This window comes from Ambystoma mexicanum, chromosome 9, assembly GCF_040938575.1.
Source record: "Ambystoma mexicanum isolate Mex_15411 chromosome 9, UKY_AmexF1_1, whole genome shotgun sequence".
In the NCBI taxonomy this organism is placed as follows: Eukaryota; Metazoa; Chordata; class Amphibia; order Caudata; family Ambystomatidae; genus Ambystoma; species Ambystoma mexicanum.
Window position 1 is genome coordinate 1,123,608,772 of NC_090931.1, and position 20,854 is coordinate 1,123,629,625.

Below are 20,854 nucleotides of genomic sequence, written 5' to 3' on the forward strand. Positions count from 1 at the left end.
TCCCTTGAAATGTAGAAGTAGTCGATGCGAGTGAAGTTCCCACGGGGGGGGGGGAGAAAAAGGTGAAGCCCTTTTCCTGTGGGTGAACAAAGTGCCATATGTCCCACAATCCATATAAATCCAAGCTCGCCTGGAAATCCTCACAAACCTCTTCCTGAAACTCGTTATGGATTATGGATTGTAATTCCCACTCCCCCTTTCCTGGAGGTCCCTGATCCCCAATATACCTGGCCCAGAAGAAAACATGAGGTCTTTCTTTCTTCTCCTCAGAGAAACTTTGCTCCTGTAGAAAAAGTACATCCATTTCAAGTCTCTGAAACTCTCTGGCCACCAGTGACATTTACATTTTTGTTGGGGATTTGAGCCCTTTTATGTTTAATGTGCAGACTCACAGATGATCCACCTTCATCCCCTTCCCTGAGTCCACCATCAGATAACTATCCCCTTGGACCTCAAATCGTTTTCCTTTTTTGACACAGAGATTCCAGTCCAGTTGTATCACAGTAAAGCAAATTTAAATTTTCACCAAGACCCCAAACTCCGCTTAACTCCCCACCCCCCTTTTTCCACACCCTCCCCAAACCCTCCCTTGTAAGACTCCCACCGGTAGGAGCCCAGTAACCATGTCACGCCTTTACAAATCTCAATTTACAGAGTCCCCCTCATTTCCCCCCTTCAAAGCTTGAACGCCTTTCTCATTTAGCCATTTTGTTAGGGGCAAACACAGAAGTCTCCTAGCCAGAGCCAGGGTGGACAAATCCTGGACACTGTAATTTTCGCATTGCCTTGCATCACATGCCCTGTCTTCCTCGCCTTTTCCAGAATCTTCAACTTGTCTTGATAGTTGTGAAAACGAGCAAGGACTGATCTTGGACCCCTAGTGGACCAACTTGCTATGAGGACTCTGTCCATTTTTGGCTTATCAAGAGCATCATCCTCGAAGAGGAGTTTCGCCACTTAATGTATGGACCTTCTCAAGTCTCTTTTCGTTTTCTCTTCCTTCTCTGGTATCCCAAAAACTCTTAGGTTGTCCCCTTCTCTCTCGATTCTCAAAGTCGTCCATTTTCAATGTAATTTCAGCCTCTCTCCTCTCTAGTTCAGCCATTCGCATATCCATTTGGGTGTCCAGGACATCCACAGAGGATTGGTTGTGTTCCACTTCTTGCAGCCTCTCATCCATCTTTTCTAGTCTGGTGTTCATCTTATCGACTTTGCCTCCAATGTCGGCCCTCATCCCTCTAATTGCTTCTTATAGTGAGGCCATATCTTTTTTGGTAGACATTGAATCCTCGCCTCCTGCCACTATATTCTCCAAGATAGCTCCCTTTTGGGGTCCTGTGCCCGTTAGTACTCAAACTCTGCTAACTTCGACTTCGCATCCATATGATGCCAGACAAAATTTGGTGAATTGTCTGTTTTTGCCACTTCCTCCTTGTATCACAGTAGTGCCGGGTCAACCTTGTAGTCCTCCTCCCTTAAGTCTCTTCAGGGCCTCTGGAGTTTCTTCAATGGGGTGGGCTCCCTTGGCTCCCCTTGTCAGCACTTGTCAGCTGTTGTCAAATGCAGGATCCAGGTGCAAAGGCTAACATGGTGTTCCTTGCCGCCCCTTGTGTCGTCATGATTCTCTCTTACGCCCAACTCTTTGCCCACCTATCCCTCCATGACTTATTGCTTCATTTACATCTCTGGGTCAGGCTTTACCGTGCTGGGTCTGTTCCACTCATTCTCCCTGCAATACCTGACACGTATACACATTCAAATAGAAATGTCCCCTCTGACGTTATCAAAATATGTCTTTGCAACCTTCGTTTATAAAGCCAGAGAATATTGAGGGCCACATATGCAAGTTGAAGCTGGTTCTGATCCCCCAAAGCAATGACAATCCTGGTGGTCTAAGTCAACAGACTTTGCAGCTCGCCTCTTAAATCAACCGTTGACCATCTACATGCAGGTTTTCTCAGAATGCGGTTAACGATCCTACAAAGGTGTATTCAGAAAGGTAATGAATAGAAGTATTTGGAAAAAATTAAAGGAACAAATTTGATAAAGTGTTCATGTATCAGTGTAACTAATTTCTAAGACATATCGCAAACATTTACAGTGGGCAAACTGAAACAGGACTCAGATTGGAGAAAAGGGTAACGGTCCTACCGACGTCAACATCCACAGAAAGTCCATACTGAAGTCGCTAGTAGTGCACAGTGTCCTCTTTCCTAAACCACAACATTTGTGCGCAGACCCAGACCTGAGAGTCTCCGTGCACAGCTCGCAGTACCCAGCCGCTCATGCTGCACGCTGGTCACCAGCCCCCACTGAAGTGTTGCATGCTACAGAATCACCCCAGACGCAGGTCATGTAGGTGGTGAGCGATTGTGGCGTTGCCCCGTGAGGGAGACGCACACGCGGCGACGTGACGTTGCACGTCGCCGCGTGCGCCTTAAATAAACGGGGCGAAACCGGGCGTTCCCGGCCGCGTCAGAGCGACCGGGGAGCCCGAAGCACACAGATGTGTCCGGTCTGAGTCTGTGGGTGGAGGGGCTCACGGGCACGCGTGGGGGCACCCAGAGACCCCCAACAGTGGCGACGAGGATGGGATGCCCGGGCCCGGCGGTGAGAGCGATCCCGGATTATTTGTCTCCGACGACGAAACATCCGCGGATGTCTCGTCTCACGCTGTGGCCGCGGACCATACACGCGGCTGGCGGCCATCTTGCGCACGTGGCTGAGGAACTTCCGAAAGCTCCGGTTTGGAGTCGGAAGGCCATCCAAGCCCAATTTTTGGATTAGCTTACTGCGGGCAGCCTAACCCGCAGGCCCATGCCTGAATTTTGATATTTTGGCCAATTTTCAGTCTGTAATGTCATGTGGTAGCTGGAAGATGGACTGAGGTGGCTGGGCCTTCTCAGCCCACTCCATTTTTGAAGCTCAATTTTTGGAACATTTGGTTCAAGGACCCTCTTCAACCCCTTCATCATCACGTGGGTGATGGCATGCCCGCTCCTGAGATCCACGTTGGAACGAGACGCCTCAAGGTAGCTTCTTTAACCCTTTCATCATCACGAGGGTGGTGGCAGTGTGGAGAGAGGTGCATGTTGCGGCCCTCAGGACTAGAACGAGGGAGCCTGTGCGCTTGGGACCATGAGTGATTTCGGCGCGACTGCCACGGCCTCGGAGGATTCGCAGGACGAAAGCCTGGCGGCTTGTTTCAACAGAATCCCCCACAGCCAACCCCACGTCCTGCGACGTCGGGGCTGCCTACACCCACGGTTGGTGCCGCTCTTCCCCCGAACCAACCACCACCCCTGGCCATGGCCCAAGCCAGGGTGCAAGCGGCCTTGCAGCCCATTCCGGAGTTTGACGCTACGGGTCCTCCGTCCAGCCTGGGCCCCCGATGGAGAAGATGGATTGGACGGCTGGACATGTACTTTCGGGCCGCCCAGGTCACAGACAATGACAGCAAGGTGGCTACGATGCTGTATTCGGCCGGAGCAGCTGTGCAGGAGATATTTGAGTCGTTAACTCCGGTGGACAACTCCTATGACCAAGCCAAAGCCGCCCTCCTCGCGCATTTCATTCCCCTTGCCAACATGGACTATGAGAGGTTCGTCATGCTCTCGGCCAGACAAAAGGAGGATGAAACGCTCGACACCTTCTATGGCCGCCTACGCCGCCTATCCCAAGGATGTGCGTGGGGGGATGCGGAGGATATGATGAGGACCATGCTAATCTAGGCATGTTCATCTGGCAAGCTGAGGCGACAGGTCCTGAGAGAGCCCGGACTCACCCTGCCCAGAATCCTGGAGCTCGGGCGGTGCCATGAGGTGGCGGAGGCCCGTGCCAACAAGATGGAGGCCGGATCCCGCGCAGCGAGGCCGGAAGAGGTGTGCGCTGTCTGGCGAGGCGGCAGAGGGGTGCGAAGGCCCGGTGGGGCTCCCAGAGACAGAGCTGGTAAGCCAGTGGAGTCATGCCAGAAGTGCGGCTATGACCTCCCCCACTCGTCTGAGTGCATGGCAATAGGAAAGATCTGCGGACGCTGTGGGGTGCCCGACCACTTCTCGAGGGTGTGCAGGGCGACCCGGCCTGTACTGATTCCGAGGGGACAACCCCGTCTGTGGACCCCTCGCCAAAACCGCCCGCCCAATGTAGCTCAGGTGGAACAGGCGGGAGAGGAGACGCCGGCGGAAGAAGTGGAGGAAGAGGATGAGGAGAATATCTTCTTCGTCTCCAGCATGGAAGTCCTCAAGGGGAGGAGCAGGAGACAGCCGAGATGCGTCGTGGAGGTGAACTGCTCGCCGGTCCCGGTGCTGGTCGACACGGGGGCCTCAGTCAACGTAATGGCGAGAGGACATTATGCCGCGCTCAACCCACCCCCGAGGCTGGCGACGCCGAGAGCCCGCATTTTTGCATTTGGTGGGCAGGTGCCCCTGCCACTGGACGGTGCGTTTGTCGCCAAGGTGGAGCATGACGGGACGAAGATCAAGGCCCGCTTCTACGTGACTCCGGTGAGCAGCAACACCCTGTTGAGTTGTGCGGCAGCGGAGGCTCTTGGCATAGTGAGCTTCGCATACTCAGTCTACTTAGAGGACATCAACGATCTGCTGGACAAATACGCTGACATCTTTAAAGGGATTGGGAGAATGAAGGGTGACCCCGTGAGACTCCACATTGATGGGTCGGTGCAGCCCGTGGCTCTGAAACACAGGCGGATCCCGTTTCATCTAAGGGACCAGGTGGACAGGGAACTAGACAACCTGGTGAACCTGGATATAATCGAAAAGGTGGAGGGCCCCACACCATGGGTATCCCCTATCGTAGTGGCGAGGAAACCAAAACAGCCGGACTCCGTCCGGATCTGTGTGGACATGAGGCTGCCCAACAAGGCCATCAGGAGAGAACGACACCTGACCCCGACAATCGATGACATCATTGTTGAAGTGCAGGGGGCCCGGTTCTTCTCTAAGTTGGACTTACGAGCTGGATACCACCAAGTTGTCCTCCACCCAGAGTCCCGATATATTACAACCTTCACTACCCACAGAGGGCTCTACCGATACAAACGGCTGAGTTTCGGAGTGTCGTCAGCAGCCGAGGTATTTCAGAACTTGATCCGAGGCGCTCTCGCAGACCTGGAGGGCGTCCTAAACATTAGTGACGACATTCTGGTCTTTGCCAGGACGGAACTTGAACATCTGAGACGTCTGGCCAAGACCCTTGAGAGGCTGCAGTCGCTGGGGCTCACTCTCCACAGGGACAAGTGCGAGTTCCTCCGCCCGACCATTGAGTTCTTTGGTTTCATATTCAAGGAGGGCGGTGTATCTCCGGACCCCAGGAAGGTCCAGGACATCAGGACCGCGCGCCCCCCTGAGTCGGCGTCAGATGTGCAGAGCTTCCTGGGAATGGTAACATACTGTGGGCGCTTCATCAGGAATCTAGCCTCGAGGTCGGAGCCTCTGAGGGCCCTGACGAAAAAGGATACCACCTGGCAGTGGGGCCCGTTGGAACAGTCGGCGTTCGAGGACATCAAAGGCGCCCTGACAGCAGATGATACCGTGGCTTTTTTTGACCCCGCCCTGGAGTCCGAGATTGTGGTGGACGCCAGCCCGTTTGGCCTCGGTGCTGTGCTCACCCAAGTGGGCAGAGATGGGGGGATAAGGCCAGTGGCATATGCCAGCAAAGCCCTCTCCGAGACCGAACAGAGATACTCGCAGATTGAACGCGAGGCCCTGGCTGTTTTGTGGGGCTGTCGGCATTTTCGGCTTTATGTGCTGGGGAGACCCGTGACAGTGGTAACGGTCCACAAGCTGCTGCTTCCGATCATGGCCGGATCATCTTCAAAACCACCAGCCAGAATCGAGAGGTGGATGTTGGCCCTGCTGGAGTATAGCGTCACCCTAATCTACCGGCCGGGTACCAACAATGCTGCTGACTACCTGTCCAGGCACCCGGTGGGCGGTGGTGGACCCGCACAAGACTCGTGTGCTGAGGAAGCCGATGACCACGTCAGAATGGTGGTAGAGGGTGCCACCCCCAACGCAATGCCGCTACCCGAACTGGAGAGTGCTGCGGCCAACGACGAGTGTTTCCGCATCTTGAGGAGCTCGATGCGGTCGGGGTCCTGGAAGTCTGTGCTGGAATTGGTGGCAGGGCGCACTCAAGAAGCTAAAGTGACCCTCGAGCAACTCTGGAAGGTAAAGGACGAACTGTCCTTCACGGAGTCGGGCCTGCTGCTGCGGGGCGATCGCCTGGTGGTGCCGGGCTCCAAGATCCATGAAGTCATCAACCTGGCACACCAGGGACACCAAGGGGCCGCCAAGACGAAGGCGAGACTGAGGATGAAGGTGTGGTTTCCCGAGCTAGAGAAAAAAGTGGACGAATTCGTAGCGGCCTGTGTGTGGTGCCAGGCGGCCTCCCCAGTCCAGCGGGAGCCTGAAATCGAAGTAATGCCACGAGGGACCCGGCCGTGGGAGGTCGTACATGCGGACTTCGGATCCACGGCCGTAGGCACTCACTTCCTGGCCATTGTGGATGAATACTCCCGATACCCTGAGGTGGAATTCGTCAAGTCGGTGGCATTTGAGCACGTGGTGGGCGCTGTGGAGAAAATCTTTGCCACCCATGGGTTTCCCGTGACTCTGTGCTCGGATAATGGGTCCCCATTCCAGAGCGCTAGGTTCTCTGAATTTCTGGAGAGCTACACGCAGATGTCGTGGCCTTGACTGTGGCAGATGAGTGTTGGAGAGATGTTAAATGCACTTCCAGACTGCCACGTTTCTATCACCTTGTTGTTAAACAGGTTATGTTGCTCTCCGGCTGAATCACAGTGAGGCGGGCACACTTCCCCGGACAAACACGGGGGAGAGGGGGCACACCTCATCCACCATTTTATAACACGGAGGGTCCGCCGCAGCGTTCCCCAGGGTTCAAGGGTGAGCACAGTCCGTCGTATACTCACCTCCACTGTGAGCCTGCCTAAAGTCACTTTGCAGACCAGTATGAAGATTTAAACACTCCTGCTTCAAAAGAGTCGATGTATCACCCCAAAGACTCACACTGGATGTCTTTACCTACGTATCTGGGTAGCACTTGTCGGGAAGTGTATTCCTCCAATGACAATGACAACATGGATGGTTTGCCGTGAGGTGCTGTGTCTCTGTTAGATTACCATTCTAATTTCACTTGTGTGACAGGGGGCTGGACTCTTACCTGTGTGTGCAGGGCCCCTGGTTGTAGGGAGGAATCCTGGCTTCAGAGATCCTGTGATCTACAGGCTCCAGGGCCTGGGGCCCAGCCAGCACTTCGCTCTCCCCCGGCAGGCCCCTCCTTTCTTCAAATCTGGCTTTCGTGGTTTTACAACAGAGCCAAATGTCGGGAAAGCACTAGCTTTCCCGCGTTCACTACAGCAAGCTAGGACTCAGCTCCTGGAAGGCCAATTGTTTGTGATTTCCGCCCACATATGCCCAGGTGGTGCACCCTTCTGTTGGTCCCTGAGCTGATCTCCCAATGGGGTGGAAAGTGAGGTATGTGCCTTCATTGGCACACCCCCTGGTGGCCTTCCAAAAATCCCTATTAAGATATTAAGCTATTTAAACTACCACACAGTGCTTTTAACCCTGTGCAGTGTAGGGCCATGCAAAAGGGAAAATAATGTGCTTCTCTTGTCATTTATAATGTTGCTTTATATGTGTACCCTACCCAGCTGCATATGTTCCCTCTCTGTGTTTTCAGCAGCCTAATCCTCCCTATAATGTGGCAAACTACCACCCTACAATGTAACAAACTAACTCTACCCTGCTTGCGGTGTATTCAATATAGCGGTGGCATACACAAAATGGCACCTTATTCTAGCGTTCTTATTCTGTATGTTCGCTGTCGCTTGGGACCGGTGGGGCTGTAGCCTTGTGCATCACTGGTGTTATCTGCACTATCACAGGTTCATAACACCTGGTGTAGCAGAAGTTATTTTAAGAATGTTTTGTACCTTCTTCCGGACTGGTTATTTTATGAATAAAGATGAATAAAGTAACTAAAGTTGTTTTTTGTGCACTTTGGGCCGCTCCATTATTTTTGGATAAGTGAGTGTTTGGGATCGAGAATTCAGATGCTTACACTTTAAGTGTTAATACATTGAAAAGTATTGGCATTGCATTGTGACTAAAACGTAGATATCACTGATAGAATTCACTGGTGCCAAGTTCTGCACGGTTATGCAGATGTGAAAAAATAAAACTTGCTCTGCATTTTCACTGGCTGATCAGATGGGGAACTCTTCGTTGACCTTCCACCAAAATCATGTTTACTTGATTGTTAACTGAAATACAGTCCCGATAAGATGACACACCTTCCCAATTGTTTGAGTTGTCCTGCTAAACTAGTGCCTGCAGTTCTTCAGAGGGCACCATGCATTCTGTTATGTTATGTTATGTCAGGTTATCCATGTTTGTACCAAGTACAGTGCAACATTCGCCCAGGGGCATCTGGGCGCTACAAAAAGCTTTTCAATAACAAAACACAGACAGCCAGGCCATTTTCTCAAAATAACAGGGTTTTCAAACAAAGGTGGAACTGCATATGGTTAACAGTGCAACACAAGTCTAACAGAAGAGCACTGTAGAGCTTAGTGGCAGGCACTAAAATCAGCCACCAATCCGCACGCATTGAAATCTGGTGACAGAAATAAGAAATCTGTCCCTGTAACGAAGAAGGCGGCAAGGCATGTAGGGGTGAAACCTGAGTTGTAAATATTCAGCTCCCACACCATGGAACACCCTGTGAACCAGACACAGGGATTTAAAATACACATGCTTGGCCACCAGGAGCCAATGGAGGGCAGACAGAATGAAAGAGATGGGACCCCTAAAGGGAGGACTAGTAGCCAGCCTGGATGCCAAATTCTGAAGAGTCTGCAGACGCTTGATTAAAAAAGCATGTTGTGCCAAAGACATGAGTTGCAGTAATCAATACAACTTAATACAAGAGCTGCAACTACATGAGCCCAAAGGTGCCGTGGGAGGAACCCCAACAACCTTTCTCAAAATCTCCAGCTGAAAGTGGCCGGTTTAGCAGACTACACTAATCTGAGCTGCCGTAGTAAATGAAGCAGACAGTTTGACACCCAAGTTCTTAACTATAAGAGCAGGGACAGCTAGGGGACCAGAAGCAGAAGATCAAAGAGGAGTCCAAAGAGAGGACGATAAGACCGGACCCACCTCCATCACCTCAGACTTACCCCCATTCAATTTAAGCCAGTTATCGCTCATCCAGCCATCCACGGCAGCTAAACAGACCCTCAGCTGACAATCATTGGACTGATGGGGCAGACCAAGGCGGACTAATATCTGAGTATCGTCTGCACATGAATAGTAGCGAAAGCCATGAGACTGGATGAGCAAACAAGAGGCTTTATGTAGATGCTAAATAACGTGGGAGAAAGGGCAGAACCCCGGAGGACACCACATAGCAAAGAGGAGGGTGCCAAACAAAATGGTGGAAGAGACACAGACTGAGAACAATTGGAAAGAAAATAACAAAACCATGACAGAACCATGACACAGATCCCTGCCCTTGAAAGACGGCTGAGCAGGGTGGAGTGGTTGATAGTATCAAAAGCCGCTAACAGGTCCAATAAAATCAGTGTTGCCACTCCACCCTGATTCACCAGGCCTGCTAGGTCGTCAATCACAGACTCCAACACGGCTTTGGTGCTGGGACCCAGTCGAAAACCTGATTGGAAAGCATCAAGCAGGCAGGAATCTTCACAAAACCTACCCAACAGAAGGGAAATCAAAGGCTCAAGGAGTTTCATTAAAAAAAGAGAGCAGCAATATCAATCGGAAATTAGCCAGTACCAACGGGCTGAGAGATGGCTTCTTGAGCAATGGGATGGTCAGGGTGTGTTTAAGCTCAGTCGGAATCTCCCCCAGAGAACAGGACTGAATAATAGCAGAGAAAACGTTGGTCACAAAGAAAGGCATGATTTATTATTAGGATATTCAAAGAGATGTTATCGGCAGGAGATGCAAATTTCATATTGTCAGTAATAGACAAGATATCCATTGTTGGAAAAGAAGGGAAGGATGCCCAGGAGTGGGGAAGGTCAGTCGAAAACAGGGAAGACACTCCAGAATCAACAGAAGACAGAGGAGTACCTGACTCATTAGTTCTCAGCCCAAACTGAACATATCTTCATGAAGATCCACAATCTTTTGGACACAAAGTTTCACCAAAGAATGACATAGTTCTTGATAGGGAGGGGGAGAGACAGGCAGAGGGAAATTAGAGGACAAAGAACAAACTACATTAAATAATTCTTTGGTTTGATTAAAAGTATTCTCAATCTGACTGGTAAAAATATTGCACTTAGAATCACAAATGGCCCTATGATAAGTAATAGCGGTGGCACGAAGAAACACCCCATCCTTAAGAGAACAGGAGGAGCACCACTTCAGTTTGGCTTGCCTCAGTTTAAGATGCAGCCATTTAAAACCTTCATTGACCCAGGGCTCAGACAGCCGGCCCCTGACTCAGATATTTTTTTTAGAGAGGAGCTAGTAAATCTGCTGTTATAGAGAAAATCTAAGACATAAAGGAGAGGTCAAGAACCGAAGAGGCAGTGCACAAATAATTAATGTGGGAGGAGATAGAGGTAAACTAAACCAAACGCCAATTGCGTTTCAATATATGATGATTACGGGATCCCGATACCAGTTTGTTAAACTCAAGAGCAAAGCGTATAGCAAAATGGTCAGACCAGGCAACCCTAAGAGCTGGAGTTACCCTAGTACCTATAAGTTTGGAGAAAATCAGATCAATTAGATACAGTTGTACACACATTTACATCCCGATTCATGGAATGAAATTGCACGGAAAAAGGTGCGATTGCTTGTAAAATGTGTGCAAGCGCCCGTTTTTGAATTCATGGAACATAATGCCTGGGGCTTACCGGTGACTCACAGCGAATCCGCACGGGTCAAACACGTCACAGCGCCACTACAAACGCCTTGCGCAATACTCCCAGTGAAGGGGCGGACCGTCTTGCGCAGTCACTAAAAGAGTTGGCAGAACACGTGTAATGGGGAACAAGCATAAATGTTTGCGTTACGTGGGACATACCACATCAAAATACTGGCAACGCCCACACGCGCTAACAACATGTATTCATGGAATCGAACAGGGCTCACGGGTGCAAGGAAAAAGATGCGCTAATCCGGAAACACGTCCGCCACGCTAAATCTGCCGTAAGTGTTACCGCTTACCAAAAACAATGCATAAAAGTGCGTACACAGCTACGATGGATGTACCATTTCTCACAGCAGTGATTGTGGGACACTGCAGGAGAAGGATAGCCAGGGCCTGCCTTTTCTTACCCAGGACCAGTCTTTTTGGGATGCCTGATGACCAGGTCTATGGCAGTTATAGGTTTCCACCTCATATCATCTTAGACCTGGTCACTGAGTGAGAGGATGGCCTTACATCACCCACCCTGTGCTCCCAAGCACTGAGACCCTTGGAAAAGGTGCTCAATGTACTGCATTTTTTAGCCACTGGGTCATTTCAGCAGACATCTGCCATAGTTGGGGGTGTTTCACAGCCCACTGAGTCACGCTACCTACACCAGGTGTTGGTAATCATGACTGCATGCCCCTCTGTCCACAGGCACATATACATGCTCAGAACATGTGCAGAAAGGCAGGCCATGGTCCAGGACTTTTATGGGGTGGCACACTTCCCCAAAGTGCTTGGTGCCATTAATTGCACCCATGTGGCCCTACGCCCACCTAGGGCCACAGAGCACATCTATCGCTATCGCAAGCACTGGCTTTCCGTCAACGTTCAGGTTGTATGTGGTGCCAAAGGAATCATTACCCCTGTATATGCCAACTATCCAGGGTCCACCCATGATAGTTTCATATTGAGAATGTCACCCCTACACTGGAACGTGGAAGCTGGGAGGCATGACAACACATGGCTCATTGGTGAGGTGAAATGGCCATGCACATGCATGCATGTTAGACACAGACAAATAGACAAAGCCAGCTAATGACAACCATTCTCACCTTCCCAGGTGACAGTGCCTACCCTCTGAGCACCTACATGAAGACGCCAATACGGAACCCCACCACACCACCCCAGGTAAGATACAACACAGCCCATATTGCAACTAGGGCCATAGTGGAGCGCACATTCGGAGTGCTAAAGTCACACTTCCCCTACCTTGAGAACTCTGGTGGACAGCTACACTATGCACCACCAGTAGTGTGCAGGATCATTGTGGCAGCATGTGTCCTGCACAACGTTGCAACACAGCATGGCATACCAGTGGACATGGTGCTGACCCACATCCCCAACCACATGCACGCCCGCTGCGCATGGGAGGGGAAAGGGCACGTAGCGAGGCAGCCCGTACCCAACTTGTGGTGCAATTTTTCACCTAAAATCCAACCCCTGCGGAGTGCACACAGGCCTGCCACATTCCAGGTGACAATTGTTGATGACATAGGGACAATCAACTGGCCCAACCTTACCACCCTGAGAATGTGTCCTTGGAAGTGCTACATCGTGTGCATCCCTAACTACTTAAACAAACTCAATCTCGTGTGACCAAAAGGCACACATGGAAGATGCAGTATGCCACTAACCCCATACATAAGTACACATCTAAATCTGGTATATCACCTAAACACTCCCAAACGTCATGTCACCCGGTTGCCACACCATGCCATGGCATGTAATGTGAAAAGTGACAAATAAATGCCCAACACACAACACTACTGTCACAAAGTGCACTCCGATAAACGGAACAAGGTCAGAAATAACCCACTCTCACACATCAAAATAACATTGTACACACGAACATCCATTGTCCAGCATAACATCTCATAAACACAGGACCCAACAGTGACAATGTCAGACAGTGACCAATCACAATAGCACAAGTGCCTCAGTATGACTAAACTACCACATGGACCCCTTCTATCTTGAGTCTGGCTCTGCTAACTAAAGGGGGCAGGGAAACATATACAGCAGGACAGCCAACAATAATGGAGACAGGCAAGGTAACACATGAATATGTAAAATGAAAAAAGGACATTTATCAATGTCCAAACAAAAAGGTATTCTAACCATGCACTGGAAAAACAATCATGAATCCCCACTAGGGGTGTATACACAGGTTGGACTTCAGACTGGCCACAGAAATAATGGAAGCCCAATGCCTCTGTGTAAGCTACTTTAACATGCTGCCCTCCTTGCAAGCCCATGGAAAGGGAAGCAGGAGTGGCATATGTATAAGGACCCGAAGGCACAAACAAGGAATGTAGCAATATGAGACAAGCCTGTATGGGCCCAGCCTGAACACACAGTGGATGCCTACGGATGCCACACAAAGCAACACACTGTCACACGAATGCACAATAGAGACAAACAAATAAAGAAAAAATCAAAAATGTCCAATGTGGACCAGGGGGGCGGTGCACCCAGGAAGGAGGAGGTGCAGGGTGCACCTCAACACCCACATGCGTGGATGTTGAAAAGAAAGAAATACCTCCATGGATTCAGGACCTGCACAGCTAGCGTATAGAGTGGGAGAGGTCTTGATGCTGTCGTCATCCTCTGGTATAGCATTAGAAGGTGTGCGTGGTAAGGGAGGTTGACCATGTATAGCCTTGGTCTGGTCCTCAATGGCAGTGACCATGCAGGACTGATAGGTTTGATTCTGCAGCATGATGGTCCGGAGGTCCGCATTCACCACCTCATGGGATGCACAGAGCTCCGCTTGCAAGACCTCATGGGATGCATGGATCTCCACTTGCAAGATCGCACAGGTTGCACGTAGTTTGACAGAGATGTTGTGCATCAACTGCTCCATCTGCTGTTCTGCCTGTCTACTGTGCGATAACTCGAGTGCACCCAGAGTAGATCTGAGGGAGGTATTCTCTTCCCTCAGGGCAGCCCTGTGGGCCTCAGCCTCTGCAGCTATGGCTGCGCACAGAGCCCCCAGTTCAGCCCGTCGGCTCTTGTTGCTGGCCAACATGTCAAGCCTGTGTGAGCGGCATGTGGACTGCAATGCCTGCTGCTGGAGCTTCTTTTGTCTTTCGGGGGTGAGAATGGAATTGGCCACTCCAGATCCATGCCCTGTGCCAACATCTCACATGATGCCCCCTGTTGTTGTGCAACAGCATACATGGCTTACTCCCACACAGTATTCCCGGGTGGCACACGGCCTCTGGGTTGCCGGACCCAATGATACCTGGCTCTTGCTGAGCTGGCGCTGCCTGTGACTGCAGGACTGCATTCTTCCCTTGATCAGCTGCCCCAGGAACAGGAGCCAATACTGTGGAACGTGACCCTGCAGCCGTAACCACCATAGATGGACATTCAAAAACTGACTGGCCCTGTGAGGGGTCTACCCCCCCTGCAGGTGTTTGGGACAGAACAGCAACCACAGTAGAATCACTCACCTGCGACAGCAATGAGGGTTCCATGTCCGTTTCAGCACAAGAGGCATTGGCTTCCTCAGAGGTGTACTCAGACACACCCCTGGCCAGGATGGTCTGTAGCACTAATGGATTATCATGGGCTACCACACCACGCCCTACACTGGTGCCTGGTCGTGGCTCAGATTACATTTCCTCCTCCACCATCTCCTCCTCCAACACGTCCTCCTCTACTGCATCCAGTGCCTCATCACCTGCACAAATTCAAAAAAGACATGAATACACAAGTAAATAGCATAGGCCACACACATAGGTATCACAATGTTGTCAGCCAACACATAAACCTGCCATGTCACACATGGCACAAACTCAGGCACGCACGCAGTGTCAATGAAAGGGAAGGGTCATGAAAGCAGACATGGATGTGTGTCAAAGTGCAAAAGAACACATGTAGTTCATGGCATAGTCCTTCCGCAAACATGACTGATGCTAAGACACAGATGGCATGTAGCATAGCCATGCCAGAACTGTCAACCAGCCTGAGATGGAAGTTGAAGACTACTGTCCATGAGCCATGTAAAATGCATGTCAGATGATATCACATGGAAATCACTATTTGAAAACACACATGTGTCGCAGGGTGCAACGACGCTAGGGTGGTGTAATACAGTGAAGGCAGGTACACTGATTCCATAATGCTAGGTCACATTGACATCAGGCAAGTGAATAGGCATGTTGAAGGGGAGAACAGGGCTTTAATTGTGAGGGTGCAGTGCAGTACATGGGAACGGCCTCAACTATGAATAAAAGCATGTAACCAGTAATGTCAATGTTGCAGCCTGATGACAGTGTAAGGGTAAGTGCAGTCATCATGTGTAAAGTGTTGGTAGTGGGTTGTAGGGATACATTAAACTCCCCCATCCAAGTGCAGGGGATGGCTGGGAGGCAAGGCACGGGTTAGAATGGTGGCTCAGAGGACTGTGTTCTAGCTCACAGTGTGGGCAGGTGACAAGTGCATTCTCTCAGTCATCCGGGACTACAGCAGGGGAGAGGAGGACGGACAGCAAAACACACAAGGAAGCATCAGAAGTGCCTCCAGACCCAGAGAAGCTACACCTCCAGTTATATATAGAGGCAGGGAGGCTGTACCAGAGGGAGGCCCCAGCTCAACACAGACTATAACCACAAACAAATTGCCATGAGGAGCAACTGACCCTGAGGGAGTAGGAAAGGGATGATCAAAGACCATGAGAAAGAAATAAATACTGGAGATGGAGTTGAAGGAATTTCTGACCCAGGACCCATAGGGTCTTGCTGAGAATGCACAAGGTTCGGGAATGAACACTCATAGCCACTGTGAGTCTCTGCCATCATCACAGTCCTAGGGAGATAACTAGCACCAAACCTAAAGGACTTTTCACACAGTCCAGGTCTGGTTGAGTTGCAGAGGGAAGAGTGTAGAATCACAGAAATCCTGGTAAAGCCTGTAGCAGTAGTCCACCATAGGAATTGCCAGTCCTCTGGAGACAGTGAGCTGCTGGGGGAAGGAGAGGAATGGAAGAATGCCTCTGAGGAGGTGCAGCTGGCAGGGTGACCTCTCAGAGACTTCAGACATGTGACGATAGAAGGCGAGTGTTGAGTGGAAGATCATCACATGCTATCTGCCACCACAGGTTGGAGCAGGAATAGGGCCAAGAGAGGCTGGACAGAGAGTGTCATGGAAGGAGGGAGCAGGTGTGGTGATGAGGATTGTATCTGTGCGCAGCACTTCGTTTGTATGCAGTCTGCATGACAACAACCACCTATCAGTCCAACATTACATGGTTCACACATGGCAGTCATCTTAATGTAGTCTGAACTGGCAGACAATCATTACACATCACGCAAGCACCATGCATATGGCCTGGTCACACACACATCACCACTCACCGGACATTAACTCATACATTGGCAGATCTCCCAGGCCTTGGATCTGCTCCACTGCAATGAAATCACTAGCTATCTATTCATGTCCAGTGAGTTCATTGTCCTCTGGTGGTAACCCACTGCCAGTCACCAGAGTAGAGGCGTACTTGGTAGCCAGTTCATCTTTTGCTTAGGATCGGAGGTCATTACAACGCTTCAAGACATCACCAGCTGTGTGCCACTCATAGCCCAAGGTGCTAATACAGTTCGCAAGGCACTGCCAGTAGGCCATACGCTGAGAAGGCATATGTGTGCTCCCAGCCTGCACCAGCATGTTACGGCCGTGTTCCAACACATAGTCCACGAGCATGTCTAGTTCCTGATCAGAGAAACTCCTCTTCCTCTGCGTTTGGGACTCCTGTGCCGTGTCTGGGGTCTGAGCCTGTACCGCTACAGCGCGCTTTTGCTTCTTGCGAGGTGGTGCAGACTCTGAGTGGCTTGTACCGCTCGGATCAGTAGGGGCTGGAGTACTGGTGGACTGGCCTATGGCATCAGCCACTAATGTTACGAAAGAAGGTCGGCTTGCAGGTATCGTTACCTGGGTGCTGTTGCCAGGACCCTGTGCTGCACGTGTCTTGGCCTTAGTGACAAGGGAATTAGCCCCTGAGTTATTCTGGCTTTGGGCCGGGACCAATAGAGTTCTGGCTTGGTGACCCTGAGTCAGGGTGGTGGTTTCTGACCCTAGCCGGTGTGGACAGCAGATGACACTGCTGCTCCGGATCCCCAGGTGCCGGTGCCAGGACCTTGCACCGCATGTGTCTTGGGCTTCGGGACATGAAAATCGGCCATTGAGTCACTCTGGCCCTGGGCCGGGACCACTACAGTCCAGGCTGGATGACCCTGAGTGTGGGTGGTGGTAGCCACAGCTGCCCCAGCAGCTTGCACACCCTGGGTGCCCTGGACAGCATATGACATTGCTGGTGTGTGACCCCGGGTGCTGGGGACGTGAGCATCAGCTGCATCTCCCTGACCTTGTTGGGTGGGGGGCATAGCTCTCGCTGCATGGGCCTGGACACCTCAGACACCTTGGCCACCTCACCCACCTCGTCCACCTCATCCACCTCGGACACCTTGGCCACCTCTGCCTGGTTGCCCACCTTGGCCACCTCTGCCAGGTCACCCACCTTTGCCTCCCTTCCCACTTGTTGCCCTCCCAGTCATGGCACTGATGGACTAGCGCAATGGGGGGTGCAGCTAACAATTATCCTGGGCAATTGGAGTGAGGGGGCAGGGTACGTGATGGAAAACGTACCACTGTGCTCCAGCAAGGCTCTATGTAAACCCTAGTGAAAAGATAATGGGTCGTGTAACGCTCAGGCACCCCAAAAACAAAAATTAACATGTACGTGACCCCTCGGTAGCCCACGTGTGAAGAAAAAATATCCTGCAGTACGCTGTGGCACCCAGCAACACAAAACATGCATACACGAGGAACACGTAGGGTACTATATCCTCGAAAATGGGGTACATGACACACAGGTGCAGCCACAGTATGAAAAAAGCATGCGTGGCTCACCGTCTGCCTCATAGAAAGAAAAATATTAACACGTGCGTGTGCGCGTAGGCAAATCCCCCGCCAAAAAAGAAGTACGCACTCGAACAGTAGTGAACAATTCACGTGGGACCCCAAAATACTCTGAAGACCACACGTCAGTCCACAATGAAATACACATACATTGTAATGTCCTATGCACACCTTTAACCCGGTACTGGACGGCAACGGCCAAGGTTCAGCGCGTGTCACGTAACTTACGCGCTTACGGCCTTTCCTCTGATTACACACTAATGCACTGTTTCCACACATGCGGAGTCACTCTGTTTCCGACTGGCCATGCGAAGAACACGGAAGACCCACGCTCCTGCCTATCAGACAATTTACCTGCCTCCAAATGCCCCGAGCTGCCTCCTACGAGCCATCTGCTGCTGCCAGCCCACTCTATGTGCCTGCTGCCTATGTGCCCTGCATTTTTGTGCCTGATAATCAGCCATTGCCGTTTATCCTGTCATCCTCTGCTGATCCTGAAGACTCCCGACTGCCATACCACTGCTCCACAGCGCAGCCCCAGGACCGCCTTGCCCACCCACACCTGCCTCGGGGGTTGCCATGTCTGACCCAACACCATCTGAAGCAAGTGGCGACCCCCCGGCAGAGAGGCAGAGGGTTGTCAGCTTCTCACCCAGGGAAGTTGGCATCCTGGTGGAGCAAGTCCTGAGGCTTCATGATGCCCTCTTCCCCGGACCATCGCAAGTCAGCAATGAAGGACGGAAGAAGATCTGGGCAGGCATCGTGGGTGCCATCAATGCAGAGGGGATGGCACCCCTCGACTACTGACATGTCCATAAGCGCTGGGAAGACCACAAGTCCAGGACCCTCAACATGGCCCTGCCCTCGTCAAGCCTGGTGATGACCAAATGGGGCGCCGGGGCTGGTGGACCACCAACCAGATATGGGTCCTTGAGCACATCAACCGGGCACTGCACGCCCAGGTCTTGGCATTGGTGCTCCGTCTGGAGTTGACTGGTAAGTGTCTTTGTGTTCTTGTCCACCATGGTGCATGTGCATGTTGACATATGGTTGGAGTGTGAACCTTGGCCTTATGTCTGGCATGTCTCCTGTACAGATGTCTGTGTACATGTCCCAGTCACAGCTGCATGTGAGTCCATTGAAGCATGTGTATGCTGTCTGTGTTGAAATGCGTGATGTGCGCTAGCATGTAATGACGTACACATTTTTGCATCCCTGAGTGTGGACTGGGACATGCCAAAGGTATGACACATGGGTGCTTTGGGCAAAAACATGGACAAGCATTGTGTGCATGTGTCTGAGTAGTGAGTGTGTGACTGAACAACACCCTGTGATGTATGTTACTAGGGCTTTGGATTGTGTGATTGCCTCATGCTGCCAATTTGACCTCGAGTGCACTCTGACATGATAGCTCCATGGCCTGCCTCATGACTGTCAGGTGATGTGTGTGAATGAGATGTGTATTTCCCATGATGCGTGTGTGAGGAATGCACAATATTGATATGCTGGCAGTGCCTTGTCCAAGGATATGAATACCTGTTGTGAATGACAGACATGATTGTGCATGTGTGTGAATGGCACTTCCCTGTGTGTTGTGGACGGTGATGATTGTTGTGACCTTTGACAGTGCCACTGATGTACATTTACATTGTGACAAACACACATATGTCCAGTACCCTGATGTATGTGTTCTATGTTTCCCTATCCACAGCAGCGATGGAAGAAGAGGGTGGAAAAGGCACTGTGGAGCACAGCAGCAGGGATGCCTCCACCAGGCGTAGACAAAAGGCCCAGTCATCCTCCCAAGGACTGTCATCTTCCGAGAGCGACGAGATTGGTGCCGCGTCAGAGTCAACAGTCGGTGCTGCTAAGGGTAGGTCCAAGAGGGTGAAGGTGGTAAAGGACTCCTCAGCAGTGGAAGGGATGGGTCAGTCCGCTCAGGGGCAAGGCATCCAGGTTGACGGGAGAGGGAGAGGAGGAGGAGGAGGCCACATCAGCCCAGCCCATGGGGCCCGGCAGGGGTGATGACATAGGTGTGACTGCTGCAGTCCAGGGTTAGCGGCCTGAGGCAGTGCAGGTCACCGTGGAGGGGCACGTGCCTAATCCTGTCCCTGGTACTGCGACTGCAGCAGCATGCACCTGCGGGCATGCCCCAGGCCGGACCCGTCCACAGGTGGCAGTCGTTTCCACCCAGCCGGAAAGGCCAATGCCTGTGGATGTCATCATTCGGTACAGGGTGGAACCTGCGCTAGCCAGTATTATGGGGCGGGTAGACTCTGATTGTGATTATGTGCAGGTTTCCAATCAGTCGCTTGCATTTCATCACAAGGAGGTCTGCCGTCTTGTGAACTGGCTGGCACATTTCTTGGTATCACAATGGGTGCATGGGCTGGCCACTTATGTGACCCCCTCTTTGTCTGCCTCCTCTGCGTGCCAGTCGTCCTCCCTGCCGTCTTCTGGCCCAGGTAACACCAGGGCCCCTGTGCACCTGTCCTAACCCCGGCGACCAGTCTGTTGGAGACCACATCCCTGCCAGGATCGGGAGTCGACGGAGGAACAGCAGAGGTGGTCACCATGGAGTTCCATCTGGTGACAGGACATGTGGCAATGGTGAATGAAGAGGCAACAAGCAGCAGGGCACATGGACGACAGACCTGGGGAATGTCAACAACACCGGAGGCTGTCCTGGAGGCACAGGCACGAGGCTTTTCAGTGGCGTCTGGCTCAGCGTAGGAGGCGACAGGAATCGGGGCCTCCAATGGGTGTGAGACAGGAATCGGCCATCGGGCAGGAGGCACACGTGGACCTTTCTACAAGGATGTCTTCAGTGTTGGGGCGACTTGGCCAGCAGATCGGAGCAGAGTGGCAGCGGGCACAGGGGGCATGACTCACCATCGCCAGGGTGGAGAATACCCTGCGTCGGGCAGGGAGG